At 44.2% G+C, this 17,388-nt stretch overlaps 1 protein-coding gene across 4 annotated transcripts in view; it reads left to right on the plus strand.

Moving 5' to 3' along the window:
• Nucleotides 1-34: 34 nt before the first annotated feature.
• Nucleotides 35-17,388, plus strand: part of LOC110504826 (bifunctional heparan sulfate N-deacetylase/N-sulfotransferase 1) — an 89,777-nt gene continuing 72,423 nt past the window's right edge. For 2 of the 4 annotated variants that reach the window (XR_005041141.1, XM_036969696.1), the window contains exon 1: nt 4,272-4,469. The gene's annotated coding sequence lies outside the window, so the exon portion shown is untranslated. Of the gene's footprint in view, nt 114-4,271; nt 4,470-17,388 lie in introns of those variants that run through there. The other 2 variants (XM_036969697.1, XM_036969698.1) reach the window with 2 other exon arrangements.

A 17,388-nucleotide genomic window follows, 5' to 3' on the forward strand; every position in this document is an offset into this window, starting at 1 on the left:
AAGTCACATCCCACAATGCAACACAAAGCCTTGTACGACACTCATTAATCATTATGCAACTTTATTAATGGACATCTGGAATGAATTGAAGAAGTGCCTGTGAGCTTGCATGTGTATGTATTTATTCTGATCAAACCTCTTACCTTAACTAGTATGTGACGGTTTACTCTGCATCATGCTATTTGCAGCAGGGCCTTGTGAGCCCCGGGGGTGGAAAACCTTAATTAGCACATTGGAGAGGTGGTTGGAGGATGATTCAGATTAGGGATCAACACTAATGGAAACCTAATCCCCTAATATGTATTTAAAGTCGTGGAGGAGGCTCTCTGCTGAGAAACCACAGACAGGGATTAGAATAGGGCTGGAGCCGTGTGCTTGACAGTGCCACACTTACCTCGACAGAGGCAGGAGGTTGGGCTGAGACAGACCTGGGGGTCAACTCCATTACAGTCCCAGCCAGAAATACACTACCGTTCAAAAGTTTGGGGTCACTTAGAAATGGCCTTGTTTTTTAAAGAAAAGCACATTTTTTTGTCCATTAAAATAACATCAAATTGATCCGAAATACAGTGTAAACATTGTTAATGTTGTAAATGACAATTGTAGCTGAAAATGGCTGATTTTTAATGGAGTATCTACATAGGCGTACCGTTATCAGCAACCATCACTCTTGTGTTCTAATGGCACGTTGTGTTAGCTAATCCAAGTTTATCATCTTAAAAGGCTAATTGATCATTAGAAAACACTTTTGCAATTATGTTAGCACAGCTGAACTGTTGTTCTGATTAATGAAGCAATACAACTTTAGACTAGTTGAGTATCTGGAGCATCAGCATTTGTGGGTTCGAGTACACGCTCAAAATGGCCAGTCTATTCTTGTTCTGAGAAATGAAGGCTATTCCAGTTGAGAAATTGCCAAGAAACTGAAGATCTCGTACAACGCTGTGTATTACTCACAGAACAGAGCAAACTGGCTTTAACCAGAATAAAAAGAGTAGGAGGCCCCGGTGCACAGCTGAGCAAGAGGGCAAGTACATTATTGTCTAGTTTGAGAAACAGACACCTCACAAGTCCTCAACTTGCAGCTTCATTAAATAGTACCCGCAAAAAAACAGTCTCAACTCCAACAGTGAAGAGGCGACTCCGGGATGCTGGCCTACTAGGCAGAGTTCCTCTGTCCAGTGTCTGTTCTTTTGCCCATCTTAATCTTTTATTTTTATTGTCCAGTCTGAGATATGGCTTTTTCTTTGCAACGCTGCCAATAAGGCCAGCATCCCAGAGCCACCTCTTCACTGTTGATGTTGAGACTGATGTTTTGCGGGTACTATTTAATGAAGCTGCCAGTTAAGGACTTGGGAGGCGTCTGTTTCTCAAACTAGACGCTAATGTACTCGCCCTTTTGCTCAGTTGTGTACTGGGGCCTCCCACTCTTTCTATTCTGGTTAAAGCCAGTTTGCACTGTTCTGTTCTGTGAGTAGTACACAGCATTGTATGAGATCTTGAATTTCTTGCATTGAATAGTCTTCATTTCTCAGAACAAGTATAGCCTGACGAGTTTCAGAAGAAAGTGCTTTGTTTCTAGCCATTTTGAGCCTGTAATCAAACCCAAAAATGCTGATGCTACAGATACTCAACTAGTCTAAATAACGGCAGTTTTATTGCTTCTTTAATCAGAACAACTGTTTTCAGCTGTGCTAACATCATTGCAAAAGGGTTTTCTAATGATCAATTAGCCTTTTAAAGTGATAAACTTGTATTAGCTAACACAACGTGCCATTGGAACACAGGAGTGATGGTTGCTGATAATGGGCCTTTGTACGCCTATGTAGATAATCCATTAAAAATCAGCAGTTTCCAGCTACAACAGTCTTTTACAACATTAACAATATCTACACTGTATTTCTGATCAATTTGATGTTATTTTAATGACCCCAAACTTTTGAACGGAAGTGTAGGTTGTTTGAAGTTCATGAAATTGAGAACTTTCTCATAGAGAGTATAGGCCTTTTTTTTATTTGTTGAAATCAATTTTCTGAACCGATTTGAGTAGGTAACCTCTATGTTGAAGACCTTGTTTGATCTAACCTGGATATGGTAGATACAAAGGCAGTCATGTCCTCTCCTGCCGTGAACCCGCTCACCCATGTCATTTGGTACAGCAATCTCCTGTGTTTTCACATGGCACAGTACTCTCCACATCCATGTGAATTCGAGGTCATCTGTCCAGACTCATGCCAGACAGCCACAGTCCCCCCCGTCAGAACATCAATAAAGTTTTTAATTATGTGCTCATCAGACTACATCAGTTTATTGATCGAGTAGCCACAGGCTGTGGCCGGGGCTGATGAGGAGAAGGGGGGATGAGTTTAAATGCCTGATTCTCGCCCATTAGGCCGCAGGACACACAGCATATTGAGTGAGTACTGTGTCTGCTTCATCGGGGCAAGACAAGGACATAAAAGGTAACTCTCTCAGAGTTGGCTTCATTGTCTTTCCTGGGTTGAGTTGTGTGGTGTTACCCCCCTTGCCCCCTGTCATGATCTGGGTGAGACAGGCAAAGCTGTGTTTCCCCCTTTCATGTGATCTGGGGTGAGACAGGCAAAGCTGTGTTTCCCCCTTTCATGTGATCTGGGTGAGACAAGCAAAGCTGTGTTTCCCCCTTTCATGTGATCTGGGTGAGACAGGCAAAGCTGTGTTGCCCCCTGTGTCAAACAGGAAAAGCCTTTTGAAGGACGAGTTTGTCCCAGGTTTAGGTCCTCTGTAATCAAATCACAGACCGCGTGTGTCACAAGGTCAGAGGACAGATGTGTGTGGTGACTTCATTCCCCTAACTGATCCTGGGTCGTATTAGTATTTGCTCACGGTGGTTGTGGTATGGACTGAGGAATTAAGAGCTGATCCTAGATCAGTTGCTGAGGGGGAGAAAGTAAACAGGGTTTGGAATAAGACATCGACTTTGACACAGACACTTGTTGTTTGCCCCTCTCTGTTTTAGAAAGAAAAAAGGTGAAGCCATGGAAACGGCCAATGTTTCCAGCTATATATTTGCATAGCCTTCAACTGCAAGTCTCCATTTGAAGTGGCCCACAGTAAATCTTGTATACATGCAGTATGTTTGTTTTTGGTTTAGTCTGTCAGTGGGGTGTTGTCCATAGCAACCTTGACAAAGATAAGCAATACAAGTCCACATGAAGTGTGGTTAAAATGGCAGTCTACTTGTAGTTATTATTACAGATGACATGTTCATAGGTCTGCCTAGCCCTTGACCATGACTCTCAGTCCCATTACATTACACATAAGAGTCATCGGACGAAGGCTTCTTCTGTACAGGGGAGTTTCGCTAATAGCCATGACGCTCTGTCTGAACATTAACACGCATCGCTCGTGGTACGATTTTGGAACCATATCTTTCACAACAGCAAGAAATAATTTTAAAGAAACAAAAGGATAAATTGATACACACCTTTGTAGGGTTAGTCTTCTCTCCCGGCATATCGCCATGTTACAGCGCGTGTTTACAGATTACAGATGGAAGACAGAGGGACCACCTGTGCTAAACAGCTATCTAGCATGCTACGAACTCCTGTGTGTAAGGGAAAAAGCCAGCCAGAAATGTGTTGTCACTGAAAAATACTGTCGGCTGCAACTGGGATGAAGCTGATTAAAACACACATATCACATTATTTTGATGTGATATGAAAGTAGAGGGATTTATGTTTCTAGGACCCTATTGTAATTGATTCTCAATTCAAGTTTAGATGGTGTATTAGCCTGTTTCTAGCAGCCAAAACAGACTATCTCTGAAAATAACATATCAAGTCATTTCACCTTGAGAAGTAACGCTCCTGAAGAGCACACCTTAGGCTAAAGTCGGATGACTAGTGAGTTGTTTTTGGATGAATGCCTCCTGGCTTGGGGTCTTCACTGATCTGGAGAGCCTCTTGAAAGTAGTGGGGGGGGGGGGGGGGGGGGGGGGGACGACAATGGTCTGAATTGTGTGATTGGTATTTAAATGCAGCCATAATCTCAGTACTTGGCAAGCAGTACTTTAATGAATGAATATCACACATTTTCAACCAATGTATTATTAACAGTTAGAAACTATTTATGAACTATTTTTCATCTTTAGTACTAAATCAACTAATTGAAATATTGCGTGGACTGGCTGTCAAGAAGATGAGTTTGATATGTAATTTGGGTGAACTAACTATCCATTAACTTAAAGACTTTAGTCTCTTCATGGACAATGCTGTGCTGGCGCCCTCTGTTGACCATTGTTGGGCAGAGCTGCATAGCTCTCCAAAAAGAGAGACATTCTCAAATTTCTCTCCCATCAGACAAGTCTGTAAGAAGTAGAACGGCAGACCGGAGCCGCTGGTAAAGCAAGACGTAAGCACCGGGTGAGCTTGGGTTGAATCCAAACATTCATTCTACCAGATCGTCTCTAGGCGTTCACTCGGACCTTGAAGGTGAGTGTGGCGAAGTAAAACCTTTACTGGTGCAAATGTTTTGGTCAAGACGAGCTGAACGCTGCTCAGTCGTTCAATTACTAGCCTCGACTGGCTTGTATCTTGGCGCAGATTGAAAATGCAGCCACAGTTTTGGCCTGAATTTCCCCTGGATCGAAAATGAAGCCCGGGGAAAGAGTTGAATCCCAGAGCTGCGTTTGGCTAATCAATAGGAAGGCCACCGTTTTGGTGAATTCTTGTCGAAGTTTTTTGCCTGGAATTATGTGTAGGGGTGTTGGAATGTCTGCATCAAGCAAGCGAAACCCCGTGATACAATTTAGCACGAACAAGAAAGAAAGTAACTTGTTATTGTAACTTTATGGCATGGCAGTATCGTTAGCAGGCTAGTTATTGATTGTTGCTGTTTCTGACGCAGTAGGATACAATGTAACGTTAACTGTACAGTATGTTTTATTGTTATGTAGCCTGAGGAGTGTGCTTAAAAACATTCTGAAAACACTGCTGACGTGGGAAAACAACTTGCTGTGTTATGCCTTCATTTATTGCAATGTGTAGTGGAATTACGCGAGAACATTTATATATTCTTGTCCCTAAAGATGGATAAAAAAAAGGTTTGCTTGGAAAACACGTTTTTCCCCCTCCCGATTGCATCCAGCAATTAATTTGTGATTCAATAACGTTTCACATGACAGTGGAAAGACGCTTATGTTCCGCTAGGACTGGCTGATGTGAATAGAATAGGCAGTACGGTATTTCTTTGCTTTTTAGGCTTCTTGCATAGTAAACGACAGTATCCACACTAAATGATATATTTGATTAGCTGTACGCTATATAACCTCCTTCATGGGGTGGTGGCGATGCACATATGTTTCTACACGTTGTTACGCACACATTTTCCTATTGAGTCAGCCAGACCGCTTTCACATAGAGACGTGCTATATCAGATACTGTATATAAACATTTGACTCCTCGGCGGGAACAGGGGCAGTCTAGACCTGCCTGAAATTTGTAGCCTGGGGTCTTGTTTTATATTGTGTGTGAGAGAAAGTTAGGGAGACTATTAATTTAGCTGTGTCTTTGTGTTCGGCAATCTATCTATTCTCTCAATCTCAGCCTTTGCTTAAGAAAGCAGGACCAGGGCCCTTATCCACAAAGCGTCTCAAAGTAGGAATGCTGATCTTGCATCAGTTTGGACTTTTAAATGAGAATGAATATGATGAGCTCCCATACTCTGAGACGTGTTGTGGATAACGACCCTGGAACATGTTTTGGGAGAAAGCTTGTCACCAAAAAGCCTGTGTTGGGAAACAGGAGGGCTATTTTATTGGATAAAAACTCAAGTCAAAATTACATTAATTTGATTAAATCCATTGTGAAATGTTGAGACTTGCTTTTGTGTTCTGTCTAGCTGTGCCAACTGTTTTTCTGGTTATGCTATGTGTTCCATCTGATAGTTCTGACTACCAAGCCCTCTGTGATCAGGTGTTCTGAATGTTGGATGCCTGCTGCTGCTCCTTCATCCCAATGGGATGTTATATTGGCTATGTAAGGTTGTTATAAACATGTTATAAACATGCTGCTGTCTAACCTATAGCATGTCATGTTATTCATGGATAGTTTATGCTGATGGGAACCACAGAGTCCCAACAACATGCCAGTTCTTGTATTTTTCCATGTCAGTGCCCTTCAAAGCCATGCTCAGTGTGTGTGGGGGGCCAATCCAGAAACCAGTCTATAGAATGAGAGTGGAACCAGGCAAACTTCCAATGAATTAGGGCCCCTGACCCTATCCTTCTACCCAGTACAGGACTGCCTGCCCCCATAGTCCATCCATTGGCTGTTCCATTCAGTCCGTCACGCTATGACTTCTCCCCCTACTAGAGCTGGTCCTCTGTACACTCTGGCCAATAAGGAATGCATTTATTTAGATGTTTATATAGAATATTTATTCAGATTAGAATAATGCTGACTTTGTCCAATATGTTGAAATTGGACGTCTTTGAAAAGACATTCTTGAAATGTAGTTTTCTACTCTCTTGTCTAATTCAATTCTGATTGGCTTTCAGTAGGCCACTGAGTGTTGTAGAAGTAAACACATTGGACAGTGGTACTACTACAGTAGAAGTGTAAGAGTACTACTACAGTAGAAATCAGTATTAGAGTAACACTACTACTATAGTAGAAACCTGTATTAGAGCAGTTACTTCTACAGTAGAAACCAATATTAGAGTACTACTACTACTACAGTAGAAACAAGTATTAGAGTTCGACTCTACTATTACTACTACTACTACTACAGTGAAACCAATATTATTGTACTACAACTAATACTACAGTAGAAACCAGTATTAGATTACTACTACTACTACAGTAAAAACAGTATTAGTGTACTACCTCTACTCTTACTACTACAGTAGAAACCAGTATTAGTGTACTGCTACTACCGCTAGTACTACAGTAGAAACCAGTATCAGTATACTACTACTACAGTAGGAACCAGTATTAGAGTACTATTACTGCAGTAGGAACCAGCTTTAGAGTACTACTACTGCAGTAGGAACCAGTATTATAGTACTACTACGACAGTAGGAACCAGTATTAGAGTACTACTACTACAGTAGGAACCCATTTTAGAGTACTATTACTGCAGTAGGAACCAGTATTAGAGTACTATTACTACAGTAGGAACCAGTATTAGAGTACTACTACTACTACTACTACAGTAGGAACCAGTATTAGAGTACCACTACTACTACTACAGTAGGAACCAGTATTAGAGTACTACTACTACTACTACAGTAGGAACCAGTATTAGAGTACTACTACTACAGTAGGAACCAGTATTAGAGTACTACCACAACTACAGTAGGAACCAGTATTAGAGTACTACTACTACAGTTGGAACCAGTATTAGAGTACTACTACTACTACTACTACAGTAGGAACCAGTATTAGAGTACTACTACTACAGTAGGAACCAGTATTAGAGTACTACTACTACTACAGTAGGAACCAATATTAGAGTAATACTGCTACTACAGTAGGAACCAGTATTAGAGTACTACTACAGTAGGAACCAGTATTAGAGTACTACTACTACAGTAGGAACCAGTATTTGATTACTACTACTACTACCATAGGAACTAGTATTAGAGTACTACTACTACCGTAGGAACCAGTATTAGAGTACTACTACTACTACCGTAGGAACTAGTATTGGAGTACTACTACTACAGTAGAAACAAGTATTAGAGTATGACTCTACTATTGCTACTATTACTACTACAGTGAAACCAATATTATTGTACTACAACTAATACTACAGTAGATACCAGTATTAGATTACTACTACTACTACAGTAAAAACAGTATTAGTGTACTACCTCTACTCTTACTACTACAGAAGAAACCAGTATTAGTGTACTGCTACTACCACTACTACTACAGTAGAAACCAGTATCAGTATACTACTACTACAGTAGAATCTAGTATTGGAGTACTACTACTACAGTAGAAACCAGTATTAGAGTACTACTACTACTACAGTAGGAACCAGTATTATAGTACTACTACTACAGTAGGAACCAGTATTAGAGTACTACTACTACAGTAGGAACCAGTATTAGAGTACTACTACTACTACAGTAGGAACCAGTACTAGAGTACTACTATTACTACAGTAGGAACCAGTATTAGATTACTACTATTACTACAGTAGGAACCAGTATTAGATTACTACTACTACTACTAGAGTAGGAACCAGTACTAGAGTACTACTATTACTACAGTAGGAACCAGTATTAGATTACTACTACTACTACTAGAGTAGGAACCAGTATTAGAGTACTACTACTACTATAGTAGGAACCAGTATTAGATTACTACTACTACTACAGCAGGAACCAGTATTAGATTACTACTACTACTACAGTAGAAACCAGTATTAGTGAATCACCAGATAGTAACCTTGAGTTATTTTGAATAGAAAAAATATTAAGGTATTCAGATTTTTGGCAGTCACGAGGGTGTCCACTTGTATGTGTAAGTTTGCGTGTGTGTGTGTAGCAGTGTGGCAGTGTGTTTATGTGTGGCCTTGTGTGTGAGTACAATGTATGTAGCTGAACGTGTGTGTGTGTGTGTGAGTGTGTGTGTGTGTGTGTGTGTGTGTGTGTGTGCCCGAACCCGCCAGTATGGAGCAGATCATATTACTGAACGATTAGCCACGGCCTCCTCTCCCCCAGTGGCCCAGGGAAATGATTTTCCTCTGTCATAATTCCCCCACTGAATTATCTTGGCCAGTGACTCATACACACATACCATATAGGCTTAGTTACTGTGCACGGTAGTGATGATGACTCTCTCTCAGGAGAAGGGAGATGAGGTAAACCCCTTTTGACGGTAATCATTAGATGGTCATGACTCACGGTAGGACGGACGGAATTGGGCTATATTGTAAGATTTCCTGAGCACAGTATGTCATTTATTTTTAATCAAAGATTAGGAGATAGGGCCGGTGTTAAGGTAGCATGGGGTGTGTGAAAAGCGCTTTACAAATGAATTGAATTATTCTTTGAAATGATTCCCAGGACGGCTGGTGTGTTAGACTAGTGAAAAGGTTAGCCTATGTTTAGTGGTTAAAGAGATAGTGTTGTAAAAAAACTGGATTTTTCCACTATGTTGTTTGAAAAGACCTGCTGAAATTTCAGCTTGTTTGGTGGGGTTGGTTTTTTGGACTACCAGGCGGTCTAAGTTAATAGACCAATAAGAGAGTTTGCCCTCCTATCTGCCTATAACAGCTAGTTTTCAGGTTACATTAGGCTCCTCCAATTAGGCCTTTCTCTCAGACCACTCCCAGACAGTTGTTGCTTGCTTGACACATTGCATTTAGCTAAAAAGCTATTTTTGTTTCATTTTAATCGAAAAGAATCACAGTAAGGTACTTAATTGTTTTCCAGAAATGATTTGATATGGAGATTAAAAAAAACCCGCAGCATTGGGGATTTTTTAAATATTGGATTTGTGGTCAGAAAGGTCAATACATGGGTTTCTTATAATATAGCTGGGAGATCAACCTGTTGATGACCCTGTAGGATGTCCTTCAGGCTGGGGATGATTTAGGAGTGGGAGACTGGGAGTCAGTGGGAGACTGGGAGTCAGTGGGAGACTGGGAGTCAGTGGGAGACTGGGAGTCAGTGGGAGACTGGGAGTCAGTGGGAGACTGGGAGACTGGGAGTCCGTGGGAGTCAGTGGGAGACTGGGAGTCAGTGGGAGACTGGGAGTCCGTGGGAGTCAGTGGGAGACTGGGAGACTGGGAGTCCGTGGGAGTCCGTGGGAGACTGGGAGTCCGTGGGAGACTGGGAGTCAGTGGGAGACTGGGAGTCCGTGGGAGACTGGGAGTCCGTGGGAGACTGGGAGTCAGTGGGAGACTGGGAGTCAGTGGGAGACTGGGAGACTGGGAGTCAGTGGGAGACTGGGAGTCAGTGGGAGACTGGGAGTCAGTGGGAGACTGGGAGTCAGTGGGAGACTGGGAGTCAGTGGGAGACTGGGAGTCCGTGGGAGTCAGTGGGAGACTGGGAGACTGGGAGTCCGTGGGAGTCAGTGGGAGACTGGGAGTCCGTGGGAGTCAGTGGGAGACTGGGAGTCCGTGGGAGTCAGTGGGAGACTGGGAGTCAGTGGGAGACTGGGAGTCCGTGGGAGTCAGTGGGAGACTGGGAGACTGGGAGTCCGTGGGAGTCAGTGGGAGACTGGGAGTCCGTGGGAGTCAGTGGGAGACTGGGAGTCCGTGGGAGTCAGTGGGAGACTGGGAGTCCGTGGGAGTCCGTGGGAGACTGGGAGTCCGTGGGAGACTGGGAGTCCGTGGGAGACTGGGAGTCCGTGGGAGACTGGGAGTCCGTGGGAGACTGGGAGTCAGTGCGAGACTGGGAGTCAGTGCGAGACTGGGAGTCAGTGCGAGACTGGGAGTCAGTGCGAGACTGGGAGTGGGAGTGAATGAGGCTGAAGTGAAGAAACGAGAAGTCCCAGAAACAGAATATCCTTGAAATCCACAACCCACTGTGTGTCCACATCTCGTCAGACAGACGGAAATCACAACGCCGCCAGAAACACATCATAACTAGGCAGTCGAGCCTCTGGAGGAATTCAGCTCGTTGTAAAGTTAGGAGTTGGAAGGGGAGCGCGAGAGAGGGGGAGGTGGAGGTGAGTTTCCAAGGTGCTGCTCAACCCCTGGGCTGGAATCAGATACATTCCAGAGACTCCTCTAGTCAGGGATAATGGAGGTATGGGGTGTAGCATTACACCACATCACACATGATTGGATGGTGAAGGCTGGGAAAGTGAGAGGAGAACGGTGGCCTCTTTATAGCTCTATGTAGCTCCAGTTTCCTATAAGAGACAAGGAGACCTGCCAAATTGACAGTAGGCCTGCTAGTTAAAGTTATAGGAGACATGTCTGGGCTAGGTCTTCTCATGGCTCACCTATACGTTGCCTTCTCCTGTTTCTGGTTCGCCTTGCTTTACAGTTTCACTAAATCTTCCCGATGTCGTAGAGGATGCTAATTACATTGTTATTACAGAAGTATAACAGCAGTTGATGTAAAGTGTTTCCCAATAAGATTCTGAGTTGCATTTTATCTGATGCCAACAGAGCTCTGATTACATCTCCAAATCTCAAACAGAGTTCGGATCAGTTTTGCCCATCTACACGAGCTCTGTATGTGTATGGCTGTGGTTAGTCCTGTACATTTCCGTGACAAACGGCTATGTAAAACCCCTTTCAAACACATTCATCTAAGAAGAGCTGAATAATAATGGAAAGATAGAGATGAGAGTTCCACGTAGACTGGCCGATATTAGTAGTGTATATCAGAGACTTTCATTCAAACCCCTAGTGAACTGCTGTTTTCTCTCTTTCTCTCTTACTCTCTCTGTCTCTGTCTCTCTCTCTCTCTTTATCTTTCTCTGCTACGAAAGGTTATTTATACTCAACGATGTAAAATGTTGCCTGTTTTATTTAGTGGTTTAAAACAAGCTGGCTTGATGGTAATGGACTTCACCTCTGTGTTTGGCGCGGGCCCTCGGGGCATGGTTACAGTCACACAGCATGGAAGCACTCCAGTGCTAGCAGCGCTACGCTAGCTCTTAATGAAGGCATTTTAGAGTGGGAGAGAGAGCAGTGTAGTCTGTTAATGGGAATGAACTGCTTCACCGCTGGATGCTATGATCGTGTCCTCATGATAAGTGCTATCGCTTACCAGATCTAATGAAATATGTTTTGTGGATCAATTTAGCCATTATTTGTGTGCTGGTGTGTACCATCATTGTGTGTGTGTGTGTCGTCGTATGTATGTGTGTGCGTGCACCTGCCTGCGCGCGTTGTTTTGTGTGTGTGTGTGTGTGTGTGTGTGTGTAGGTACGGGAGTTGGAGATTCAGGGTTTAAGGAATAATGGTTGTGGGGGATTAAAGCTCAGTTGGGGTATGAAGGGTGACAGGTGGAAGGGACACTTCTCTGTTTACCCACTTGGCCCTGCCTGCACTTTGATACCTCACACACTCACACCCAGTAGGCCTCAGTCAGAGCCGTAGCGCTGTCCACACACAAACCACCATGACCTCTATCTGTTTGTGGTTCATTTCTCTCTCTCCCTCTCGCTCAGTCTCTGTCTCCCTGTCTCTCTACTCTCTCTCTGTCTCTTCTCTCTCTCGTCTCATCTCTGTCTCTCCTTTCTGTCTCTCTCTTCCTCTTACTCTTTCCACTCTCTCTCTCTCTCCTGTCTCTCTTGCTCTCTCCTCTCTCTTATCTCTCTCATCTGGTGTCCAAGCGGCTCCATCCGCAGGGCATCTGGTGCTGAGCGGCTCCATGTGGACCAACTGTAGTGCTCTGTGTGCGTGTTAATGCTCATGCTAACCGCCCACATCTAAACAGATCAGCCTCGTAGCCTCTGGAGTGATACTTCTATTGCATTTAAGTATTTTAATGAATTTTTATCTTGTTATTAACACTTTATTCTAGCTAGCTATTTGTGTAGGTAGCTATCAAGTAAACACAATTAGAGAGCGTGCTGGGTTGGTTAGGGTCAGTTCCATTTAATTTCCAAGTCGGGAGTTGTGTATCGGCCACTGCAAAATTGACCATAGCCAATTTCCCACAGCGTGTCTTTTTCTGTTTTGAATAACTGAATGGAGAGAATTGAATTGGCTTTGACCCTCAGCTCCTCTGCCAGCTTGGACTGTGCCCCTCCGCTGCCCTGTCTGCCCGCCTGCTGTCCATCTGTGTGTCTGCCCATCCTGGGTGGCATGGGGGTCTGTGGGACAGGTGTTGGCATGCAGGGGGTCAGTACCCAAACACACACACACAGCTGTGGCACCTATACACAAAGTGGACCCCGCAGGCTGCAGGTGACAGGACGATGGATGGGGGTTGGTCGGGGAGTGTAAAATTAAAATAGGGTCTTTCGTTTGAAACGACACCAGGGGCAACACGACTGACTAGACTCAGTGGGTTTTTGGGTCACTGTGTTTAGGCCCCAGGTTGCCTGTGGCAGTAGGAGTAGATTCAGGGGCTGTTTGGGTGTTGGGACTGACTGAGGGATGGGGTCTTGTCTGGTCCACACAAACAAAAACAGCACCCTTCCCTTCCCCCTTTAGGAGTGTTAAGTGGCCGGATATTCCCCTGAATGGGACACAGGTGTTGGCCCAGGCTGTGTGTGTGTGTGTGTGTGTTTCTGCTGGGTTCTGGTGTGTGTTGTGGCCGTATGTGTGTGCATGTGCATGTGGCCTGGTGTTTGTGTGTGTTGTGGCTCTGTGTATGTGTGTGTTTGATAGGCCCATTGTGTGTGTTGGTTTTATCATCTTAATGAGGCCTGCTCAGAGCTCAGTGGCTCTCAATGGGCCGTAGGTCTCTCCATCCTAGCCTGCTGCGTGAGGGGTGGAGGAGTGGAGAAGGGCTCATATAATGAGGAAGAGTGGGTGGTTTTAAAACAGACTTCCCTAACACAGACGTAAACAAGCTCCAAAGAGGTTTCAGGATTCTTCAGCCCTGATCAGGTTTGATATTCAAACTAACCTCAATCTCCTCTCCCTCATCGTTCCCTCTTCCCCTCATCCTTCCCTCTACCCCTCCTCATCATTCACTCTTCCCCTCCTCATCCCCTCATCCCCTGTTCCCCTCCCCATCCCCTCTTCCCCTCCTCATCCCCTCCTCCTTCCTTCTTCCCTTCCCTCTTCCCCTCCTCCTTCCCTTACTCCATTCTATTGAATACTTGTCTGTGTTTGGAGCAGAGCTTCTCCAACATTGAGATTTTCTTATGACCAAAGACCATGCTTCTATACACAATCTGACTTATGAGCCAAGGGGGACTGGCCACGAACCAGCATGAGAAACACTGCAGTAGAAGTCTTGTGTAATGAGAAGAGTAGGGTTGTTGTGGTGTCCTCACCCTCCCCCCCCCCTCCCCCTGGGGTCAAAAACACACACACACACACACTCTGACCCATCTGTAGGATGAGGGTAAGGTAATGGGTCATTGACCTCCTGGTAACCCTCCATGTTTAGGTGTCTCTCTGTTAGCGGTAGCTGATCTCACCGTGTGTTAGTAACCCTGTGACCTCTACATATGATGAAGCTCCTGGCCTGTGAATAAGAACCATACAGTGGATCTAGACAGCCTATATAAAACCTCCCTTGTCTCACTCCCCTCCTCCCCTTCCTTGTCTCCCTCCCACCCATCTCCGCTCCCCTCCCAGCCCCAAAGCACTGCTCTCATTTCTCTCTACCTCCCCCTGTGCTTTTGTCTCCAGCATCTTCTCCTGGTCTCTCTCTGTCTCTCTTTCCCAATTCAATTTAATTCAATTCTCTCTCTCTCTCCTTTTTATTTCTTTATTTTTAAATTCCAGAATCCATTTCTTATGCCCCCAGGCGCTCTCCAGCGATGGCTGGAGACGTTGTGGCAAATTTAATTTGGTCTCCCACTCTCTCTCCCAGGACCCGCGCGGGCTCAATGGAACAACAGTAGCAGGGAGAGCGAGGGAGGAAAAACCCAATTTCTCATGCATTACTTTCTCTATCCTCGGGGCTTTTAATGGAGTAACACCGTCCCGCTCTCTTTCCCTCCCCTCTCTCCTGCTGTTCTTACTCTCACTGCCCAAATCTAGCCTATACGGAGCTAGGCTCCTTCTACTGCTGCTAGGCCTACCAACCAAAGTCTTCTCTGACTCATTACGTCTGGATATTGGAGGAATCTAACTGTACTATAATGACTCTTGGTGAGATTGGTTGTCAGTGTCTGTCTGTGCTGCTGTACATCAGTCATATCCTTTATTGAGCTTGTCTTGCTCTGGTAATATTTATCAGAAGAATCCTCTCAGAAAGACCCCAGTCCTCTACTGTTATAGACCTAGAACTATACCCCAGTCCTCTACTGTTATAGACCTAGAACTATACCCCAGTCCTCTACTGTTATAGACCTAGGTAGATACCTCAGTCCTCTACTGTTATAGACCTATAACTATACCCCAGTACTCTACTGTTATAGACCTAGAACTATACCTCAGGCCTCTACTGTTATAGACCTAGAACTATACCCCAGTCCTCTACTGTTATAGACCTAGAACTATACCTCAGGCCTCTACTGTTATAGACCTATAACTATACCCCAGTCCTCTACTGTTATAGATCTAGAACTATACCCCAGTCCTCTACTGTTATAGACCTATAACTATACCTCAGTCCTCTACTGTTATAGACCTAGAACTATACCCCAGTCCTCTACTGTTATAGATCTAGAACTATACCCCAGTCCTCTACTGTTATAGATCTAGAACTATACCCCAGTCCTCTACTGTTATAGACCTAGAACTATACCTCAGTCCTCTACTGTTATAGACCTAGAACTATACCCCAGTCCTCTACTGTTATAGACCTAGGTAGATACCTCAGTCCTCTACTGTTATAGACCTAGAACTATACCCCAGTCCTTTACTGTTATAGACCTAGAACTATACCCCAGTCCCCTACTGTTATAGACCTAGAACTATACCTCAGTCCTCTACTGTTACTCTACTGTTATAGACCTAGAACTATACCCCAGTCCTCTACTGTTATAGACCTAGGACTATACCCCAGTCCTCTACTGTTATAGACCTAGAACTATACCCCAGTCCTCTACTGTTATAGACCTAGGTAGATACCCCAATCCTCTACTGTTATAGACCTAGAACTATCCCTCAGTCCTCTACTGTTATAGACCTAGAACTATACCTCAGTCCTGTACTGTTATAGACCTAGGTAGATACCTCAGTCCTCTACTGTTATAGACCTAGGTAGATACCTCAGTCCTCCACTGTTATAGACCTAGGACTATACCCCAGTCCTCTACTGTTATAGACCTAGCTAGATACCTCAGTCCTCCACTGTTATAGACCTAGAACTATACCCCAGTCCTCTACTGTTATAGACCTAGAACTATACCCCAGTCCTCTACTGTTATAAACCTAGGTAGATACCCCAATCCTCTACTGTTATAGACCTAGAACTATCCCTCAGTCCTCTACTGTTATAGACCTAGAACTATACCTCAGTCCTCTACTGTTATAGACCTAGGTAGATACCTCAGTCCTCTACTGTTATAGACCTAGGTAGATACCTCAGTCCTCCACTGTTATAGACCTAGGACTATACACCAGTCCTCTACTGTTATAGACCTAGCTAGATACCTCAGTCCTCCACTGTTATAGACCTAGAACTATACCCCAGTCCTCTACTGTTATAGACCTAGAACTATACCCCAGTCCTCTACTGTTATAGACCTAGGTAGATACCTCAGTCCTCTACTGTTATAGACCTAGGACTATACCTCAGTCCTCTACTGTTATAGACCTAGGTAGATACCTCAGCCCTCCACTGTTATAGACCTAGGTAGATACCTCAGTCCTCTACTGTTATAGACCTAGGTAGATACCTCAGTCCTCTACTGTTATAGACCTAGGTAGATACCTCAGTCCTCTACTGTTATAGACCTAGGTAGATACCTCAGCCCTCCACTGTTATAGACCTAGGTAGATACTCCAGTCCTTTACTATTATAGACCTGGGTAGATTCCTCAGTCCTCTACTGTTATAGACCTAGGTAGATACCCCAGCCCTCCACTGTTATAGACCTAGGTAGATACCCCAGCCCTCCACTGTTATAGACCTAGGTAGATACCCCAGCCCTCTACTGTTATAGACCTAGGTAGATACCTCAGTCCTCTACTGTTATAGACCTAGAACTATACCCCAGTCCTCTACTGTTATAGACCTAGAACTATACCCCAGTCCTCTACTGTTATAGACCTAGGTAGATACCTCAGTCCTCCACTGTTATAGACCTAGATAGATACCTCAGTCCTCTACTGTTATAGACCTAGGTAGATACCCCAGCCCTCCACTGTTATAGACCTATCCAATGCTGTATTTGTGCGTGGCTCTGTGTCATTGTGCCAGAGTACAATACCAAGCCTAAGTGAACTGAATGCAAATGAGTCTTGTAGGATGGCAGTGGCTGAATGGCTGTGGTTTAGGGACTGGTAGTGAGGAAAGTCATAGTGGTGATGGAGAGGGTGGAGGAGGAGGGGGCATGTGGGTCATAGTCATCTCCTGAGCCCATTCATCATGCAATGCCTGCTGGGATGTGCAGGGGTCAGCTGCACACAATCACCGTCTGTTCGATTCTGCTCGGTTCTGTTGTGTTCAGTTTTTCTATGTTCTGATTGGCTGTGTTGTCTTCTGCTTTGCTCTGCTCTTGTGTTGTGTTCTGGTGTTGCACGGTATATCACGGAAACTTAGGTACTTTTTCAATCCTAGAACATGATAACGGTTCGGTACTAGAATTTGTGTTACTTTAGGTACTTCTGTTAAATGTGTCTCACAGATCAAGCCTTTCTA

This window comes from Oncorhynchus mykiss, chromosome 31 (genome assembly GCF_013265735.2).
Source record: "Oncorhynchus mykiss isolate Arlee chromosome 31, USDA_OmykA_1.1, whole genome shotgun sequence".
NCBI classification, from domain to species: Eukaryota; Metazoa; Chordata; class Actinopteri; order Salmoniformes; family Salmonidae; genus Oncorhynchus; species Oncorhynchus mykiss.